We start from the raw sequence: 8,367 nt of genomic DNA on the forward strand, positions 1-8,367 counted from the left end.
TATAAAGATCACAACCTGTAAAACTGAGCAATTAGACATCCTTCTGTTATTATCAATAATTTGAGCTGAATTTCTTTTATTTGCTCTGAAAGGAGCCCCAACTAGTTTGGTGAGAGTTTGAAGGAAGAGGGAGATGGGGAGAGATATCTGGAGAGCTCTCAGAACCTCAGGCACAGTGTCATAAATTAGGGAGATACTTAAAAGGCTGTAGATGTAAGTATATAAATGTTCAGAGGCTGGCACGAGAGATATCCAAGCAAGGTCAGAGACAGCAACGAGAGGTGTGAGAATCAGAAGATGCCAAATGCAGAGGTGGTATGTCTCTGAAGACTCTTACCCCATTTCATAGTTTTGCTACTGCAAAAATACATTTCATCTCTATGTAGTGTGAGGGCAGAGGGTGGGAACTGCAGTGGGGATAGATGGGCAGCTCAGAATTTTATGTGGGTCTGGCTGTTAATCTTTATTGTTCTGTTATCAGAAGCTGACCAAAAAGAACAGGAAGTAATCCTTCCAGTGTGTGAATCTGGCAGTGGCAAGGTTTCCAGTCATCAAGGCCTGTTCCAGTTTGAGAGGAGCACAACCGACAGAAGATACAGTCTTTGGAGAGAGTCCAGAGGCCATCAACTAAAGGATGAAATGGCTGAAAAATGGGACCTCTGAGGAAAAGTTAAAGGAGATGGGTTTTTAAGCCTAGAGAAGAGGAAACCTAAGGCTGATCTAACTTTAGGGATATGCATGGTTATTGTAAGGATGACACAGAACAGCTGTTCTTCTTGGTCATAGGAGGATCAAACTGCAGGAGGTGGGCTAATACTTCAGCCAGAGAGATTTACGCTAGCTGGAAGGAAGAACTTTACGGCATGTCAGAAACTTAAATTTTATTTCATGTTATTAAAAAACTTAAAACTGCCTGACCTAGAGAGCTTTCTGAACAGGTTGGACTCTGTAAGTGACTCCACCATTACTCTGTTTATATTCTCGATTTCCAGGCTTTATTTTGACTCCTAATAGCTGCAGGTGGTAATTTGGAGCCTATGTCGCATTCTTCGTGAATATTTAGACAGCTAAAAGAAAAAGGATTTGAATCTTATACTGTTGCTTTCTCAGTATCAAAACAAGCATCTATGTTCACGAGATTTTAAATGGTACCTGAGATTAAAGACATCTGTGACTTTAATACAGACTTGTTTGTATAATGTTGAAGAGGAAATAATAAAATGCTGCTTTTGTTTGGAACTGACATAGAATTTTCCTGTTTTCTAATTTGAGGTATGGGGACAAAAAAATCCTGCAAGGAAAAATCTTATTCCAAGTGTCTGGGCTGACTGTTTAGCTCAGTTGGTTAGAGCATGGTGCTGATAACACCAAGGTCTAGGGTTCGATTCCCATACAGGCCAGCTGCTAAAACAAACAAACAAACCAAGCAGGTAGTGTCTGATACATATCTCATGTCAAAGCACAGCATTTACTATTATGTTCTTTTCTGTGGATTGAAGAGAAGAACCTTAATCACAGCTTTACACAAAGAGCATTCCTGGAATGTTTTTAGAGATGGTTCACATATCCATCTTAGACACGAATGAGGCACCCTGAATTGATATCTTATCTTGATCTATAACCTTATCTCCCATGTTAGGAGAACTTCAAGGTGTTTGAAAGCCCCTACGTACTTGAGCTGAGACATTGCTTAGAGGAAATCTCTTAAAGAATATAAGAGATCACTAAAGGAGCTCCTGATGGTCTTAAGTCTCTGCTATTTGTAGGGATGGCTTTTGATCTTCATTGCTGGGTTAGTAGGAGTTTATCCTGTAAAAACAGGAAGTAATTCTTGCAGCAAATTTGGTAGTGGCAAGGTCTTTGATCACACATTACAAGGGTATCACTTTTTTAACTATGTAAATGGCTCCATTGCCCTAGAGGAAACTTAACATCACACATATGTTCTTTTCTGAGTACAATATAAAGACATTCACTCTCCATTTTCTGTAGTATCAAGAAATATCAGGCTCCAGATACCATATCCACTCCTTCTGTCTCAACTAATAACTGTTGCACACCTTGACCGATGGTCTACGTGTGGTGAAACTTTATCCTTTCCTTTTTTCCATGACTCAGACTTCACTTTCTCTTTATAAAACCATTGTAACCAAGGGCCAGCTCTACCCTCTCCATTCCTCAGCCTCAGCTCCTGAACATCTCAGCCAAGCTAGAGCCCCTGTCACGCTCTCCTTTGCTTTGTTTTTCCAGTCTGGGAGAAGAGTCTACACAACAGCTTAGACATGTGCAACCATAAGTCTAATCACTTCAGCCACTTTGAAGCGGTAAAGAGCAGGACTTTGAAGGGACAGTCACATGTTGAAATCACTCTTTTCAAACTGACATTGTAACCTGTGTCTTGAGTTGCACTATTATTGTCAGGTATGAGATTGGGAAATCTCTGTCTGGTCAAAGATGCCTATTTTCAGAGAAGAATAGTTTCTGTATGCAGCCGGAGATGCCATCAGGGTTCAGCTGTTCCAGAGAAGGGGCTTCCAAGGCATTACTAGGTTTTTGTCATGGACTTACTCAAGTGTTCTGGTCAGGGAGGACTCTCAGTTCTATCAGGAAATGTAGAGCAAATTAAGAATTAAGCGTAGTGCTGTACTGAGCTTGTAAGAAGCAGCCCTTAAAATGAGTCATTTTTCCTACCTGTAAAAACAAAAATAATGTTATAAATGTCAATCATATAATCCTTGTATAGTAATATACAAGCACTCAGTTATTTTTTTTTTCCTTTTAGAGAGTATAATAGTCATTACTAGAGGCTGGAAAAAGTGTGTGTGGGGGTTATTTTTTTTTTCCTTTTAGAGAGTATAATAGTCATTACTAGAGGCTGGAAAAAGTGTGTGGGGGGGGGAGGGAGAGGTTGGTTAACAAATACAGACATGGGGTTAGTGAGAAATTAGTGAAAAGTCACCAAAACTGATTACATTGTGTAATGTTGAATATACTAAAAATCCCAATTTAAACATCACATATTGCTACAGGAATTGATATTCAACATTGTACCCCACAGTTACAGACAATCAATTATGTTTCAATAAAAAAGAATACAAAGTTACAGCTAGATAGGAGGAATAAGTTTTAGTGTTCCATAGCACTGTAGGGTGACTACAGTAAACAATAATTTATTGTATTTTTTCAGATAGTTAGAAGAGAGGATTTTGAATGCTATCAAACAAAGAAATGATCAAGTTTTGAGGTGATGGATGTGCTTATTACCCTGATATGATCATTACATATTGTATATATATATGAAAATATCACACTGTACCCCATAAATAAGTGCAGTTATTATGTGTCAATTAAAAATGTATAATTTTTATCTTTTATTATTACTACAATAATAATAATTATTATTATAATAATTACTTTTTAACCATGGAATCCACTGTATGATCAAGTAGGTTTGTTTTGAATGCACTGAGTAGATTTTTTTAGAGGTTCATGAAGGTGCTAAAAGGCATCAGAAATACCAAGGACCATGCAGAAATAGCTTTGGAATAGCTAGATAGCTTGGCCAGGAAATTGTACTTCTGGAGACCTCCACGTTTCTCTTACTTTTTAGCGTGAGCCAAACCCATGGGTAAAGAACAACCCACTCCCAGAGTCCCCTCAACATTTTGGAAAAATTGTTATTTTATTAAAGCAAGGTGAATCAGAATATCTTCTAATAAGACCTGTGAGAGTTTAGGATCCAAAAACTCCAGATAGTGGTTCAAGCTTATTGCAGAGACTCTAAGCAGTTACCTATTTTTCAAGTCCCAAGTTAAGAAGACCAGATTAAAGATAAAAGGCAAACAATTAATAATATATTTTAATTAAAACAGAAAAGGTTTATAAAATAATATCTTTCTACACTGCAATGTGATCTAAATTTATATGATATTTTACAGCATGAAAGGGCTGGCTGCTTAATCGGTCTTTACCTTATATGGCTTCCAAGATGATACTAAACTAATCCTAAAGTCTTCAAGAAATTGGTTAAAATCACAGCCACTATTTAATGAGCACCTACCTTCTGCCAGTTTCCTTGTGCGCATTATTCAATTTAATCTTCTGAACAACATTTAAAATGGCATATTATTCATACAGACAGAGAAAATCAGGACTCAGAAAAATAAAGTTCCTTGCTCAAGATTATTCTGCTGATAAATGGCGGAACCAGGATTTAAATCTTTGACACTATGAATGCAGGCCAGTATTCTTTCCTTCAAGACCTACTTTCCTAAAGACTGATGTGGAATTTTTTTTTTTCCCAGAATAAATGTTGCAAGGGAGATTCTGGTATTACAAAGTACCCGTAGATATGGATTCCTCCAGGGTCGTGGTGACCCAACTAGTCATAACAAGTTAACATTTTTCTTGTGCATCAGTTTAGGTTGTAGACAAATTGCTCTTTTCCAGATCAATTCAATTTCCCCATCACCTGCCAAAGACATCTATTGCCAATACTTTCTGGTTTTCCAAGAAGAAATTAGGGTTAAAAATAGTCTAATGTAGGTTCTCATGTACCATTAGTAGAACTCCTCATATACTTAGGTGAATAAAATAAAATGGCTATTAAAATCTTGTTGGGATAACTTTCTTTTATTATCTGTTATTATTATTAATGCTGTTTATACATTCTTTTTTCTCCTTAAGGGAAAAGACTTCTTTCCCACCCCCCTGACTAAAGGACTGTGAATATGATAAAATCTAGACCAATCATACTCTCTCCTGGGCCCTTGAATGTGTGGTAAAGGACATCTGAGAAGAAGGCAGTCAGAATTCTAATGATCTGATAACACCTCCCTGGCCAAGAAGTTCATGACTTGTCCCATCCCTGCTCTTGTTCTCTAGCATTCCCTTGAATCTATGAATTACCCCGTATATTGCTAATAAGGCCCTTTTTATTCCAGTTAGTCAGTCATTCTCTCTACTTAATACCAAGAGTTTTAACTCATATATTTACCTTTGAAAGCTCTTAACAGTGAAAAGAAATGAGGACAACTGACAAAGTTCACTTGAAGGCAAAGGATCATTTAATATTAGAAGGCATGTTGAAAGACAGCATGGTAAATAAGTTATTTGGAAAGGTAACTGGGAATCCTGAAAGTCTGCTTCAATCTCCAGTGGTATATTACCTTTTATTTGGCTCTCTATCTTTACCACTGAAACCCGATAGTCAAAGACAGGGAGAACATCATGCAGACATTGACCAATGTTTACAATAGAGAGATCAGAAAACAAAGTTGCTTCAGACTTAAAATTCATAAGGTGAATGCTCCCATGCCATCCTCAACTAATAGCTTTAATGACTACCTTAGCACTTTTCTTACAAAGTCATTATTTAAAGAAAAAGACAAATGTTTCAATTGGTTTGAAAATTGAATTTCTCCAGGTATTTGCATTCAGAAGATATATATATATATATATATATATATGTTTTCTTCTAATAAAGTAAACTTTTCATGGCATGGAGGGCAAACTACAGCCTATGAGCCAAATCTGACCACTGGCCTGTTTTTGCATGTAGAAGCTAACGATGATGCATACATTTGTACAGGGTTTTCATGCGTACAGAACAAATAAGAATATGTGACCGAGACTATAGGTGTCACACAAAATCTAAAATATTTAACTTTCCTGTTCTCTTCAGAAAAAGTTTGCCAACTCCTGCTTTATAAGATAAAAATATTATATTTTGGGAAAAAATATATGTCCTTTTTATTAGGTACTTCTTGAGATGTCTCTTTTATATGATGCATTCTATAAAACTTTTATGTAAAACTATGAAATAAAATAGCTCAGTAAAATAAATAATAATTTGGGAAGGTAAAAAATAGTTAAATTAAGTATATCTATCACTTTTCATATACTTTGTGTTAAATCATAAACATACGTGCATACACACATATGTGCGTATACATATGCATATACACAAACATATATACACACATATGTAAGTGTGTGTGTGTATGTGTGTGTGTGTGTGTATCTATATATATATACAGCTGACCCTTGAAAAACATGCGGGCAAGGGGTGCTGACCAGCCACACAGTAGAAAACCCACATATAATTTTTTTTTTTTTTGACTGGGATCGCAACCCTCGTCTGCACCACGCTTAGCCAGTGAGCGCACCGGTCATCCCTATATAGGATCCGAACCTGTGGCCTCAGTGCTACCAATGCCGCACTCTCCTGAGTGAGCCATGGGGCAGGCCCCCCACGTATGATTTTTGACTCCCCCCAACTTAACTACTAATAGACTTAGTGACAACATAAACAGTTGACTGGATGCCTTAGTGACAACATAATATGTGATTAACACATATTTCGTAAGTTATATGTATTTTATACAGTATTTCTTCTATACAATAATCTAGAGAAAAGAAAATGTTATTAAGACAATCATAACCAAGAGAAAATACATTTACTTTACTGTTCAATATTTATCTTTAAAAAATCCGTTTATAGATGGACCTGTGCAGTTCAAACCTGAATTGTTCAAGGGTCAAGTGTATATATAGACACAGACCTTGTTGTATTTTCATTGGTATACTTCCTGTTTGTCAATGATGTTGATTTTGCACTTCAAATTCAGTTAGTCTGTCAAGCTTTTGAAAACTTTCCATGATATTGAAAATAAATAGGAATACATTGAAAAATTTAAAAATATGAAGCAAACACTATTTTAAATGGGTCAATGGGGGAGGGACATTGAAGAAATTATCATTATCCCCCCAACTCAAAAGTTTTTTTTCTTTTTTCTTTCTGTGATTCTAATACAAACTTTTTTAAAAAGAGGGAAACATAGTACTTATTTTGTGTAAGACATTGACTAGCTGTATAGCCAGTATAGGATAAATTAAGTCAAATCACAGTGACTTTGCAAAACAAAAGTTGTCTCTAACTTTTGTTACATGTCTAAGGAAGGCTGGCAAGCTGCAGAGTCACCCAGGTACCCATGACAATGGAGCTTCTTCCATCTAGATCAAATGTCACCAGTGACCAAGGCAGGTGAAGAGAGGAAGAGGAAAGAATTGTGAAAGGGCTTTTTACTCTTTGCCCACAAATGACCCACAGTTAATTTTTCAGAATTGACTGCAAGACTGCTGGGAAAGCAGGGTTTTTTTGTCCCTGGGGAGGAAGAATATAAAATGTGATTTGATGCACATTTTCTCTAATACAGTATCCAAAGTTTTAAGTAAATTACATGTTCCACCTACATGATTTCTAGTTGGTATGGGCATTCTGGAAGAAAAGAAACATTTTCCAAAACTCAAGGCCTTTCTTACTTTCTTAGTGCCAGTTAAGTTCAAGTAAAATTTAATGTCTGTTTTGCTAACCCACATGGAGGTGTCACAACAGTTTGTGTCAATACAATGGGAATTTGTGGGAAAGAAAAATTAATAGTTTGAGAAGCGTCACATTCTGGTTCTCCAAGCAGATGATTCTTGTATTGGCCACTGTCCTAGAGAATCATCTCCTGGAATGTTCCAAGAGGCAGACTGACTCACTCCATAACTGCTGTAGCGGGAAAAAAGTAAAAAAAAAAAAAAAAAAAAAAAAGGTGTTTTCTATGTTTTTCCCTTTCCCTTTGCACCATTTACTTTCTTTTCTACACATCGCTGACTGTTCAAATGCACAGTGTCCCTTTGTCACCCTCAAGTTACCCATGTCCTGTCAATCGACCCAAGTCAATGCTCTCTCACAAGAATACCATATGCAGAATTCCCATTTTTTTCACTTTCTCATGTCAAATCATAAGAACTTTTGTATGTTCTAACATCTGCTTACTGGAAATATTAGTAAATTTGATGTACTGATTTTAGTTAGTATTAGTGACTTAATATTTTATCCCCATACAGAAGTATCTGCATTTAAAAACTGGAGTCTTGGGGAAGCTATGTCTCTTATCCAAAGGTATATCTCTCTAATGGTGGATTATCAGAAATCATGACATGCTAGGCTTTTAGAAGAACATTCAGGGCCGGCCCGGTGGCGCATTGGAGAGTGCGCCACTTGGGAGTGCGGCAGCACTCCTACGGAGGGTTCAGATCCCATGTGGAGACCAGTTCCCGCTCACTGGCTGAGCGCGGTGCGGGCGCAACACCGAGGGTTGCGATCCCGTTACTGGTCAGTAAAAAAGACAAAAAAAAGAAAAAAAAAAAAAAAAAACATTCAAACAGTTCTCAGAAAAAGAACATTCAAGATCTTTCCATAATACCTCTCAAAATTTTATTAATTTTAAATGGTTTATTATTTGATATCATTCATTTATTCATTCGAATGTTTGTTTTTTTATTCATAGATATTTATTGTTTACATACTCTCTGCCA

The 8,367-nt window shown here is 36.6% G+C and overlaps 1 non-coding gene across 1 annotated transcript; it reads left to right on the plus strand.

Moving 5' to 3' along the window:
* The first annotated feature begins 1,326 nt into the window (after positions 1-1,326).
* On the plus strand, positions 1,327-1,400 carry TRNAI-GAU. Its single transcript has one exon. It is a non-coding gene; the product is annotated as a tRNA-Ile (tRNA).
* The last annotated feature ends 6,967 nt before the right edge of the window (positions 1,401-8,367 follow it).

This window comes from Galeopterus variegatus, unplaced genomic scaffold, assembly GCF_000696425.1.
Source record: "Galeopterus variegatus unplaced genomic scaffold, G_variegatus-3.0.2 Scaffold332, whole genome shotgun sequence".
In the NCBI taxonomy this organism is placed as follows: Eukaryota; Metazoa; Chordata; class Mammalia; order Dermoptera; family Cynocephalidae; genus Galeopterus; species Galeopterus variegatus.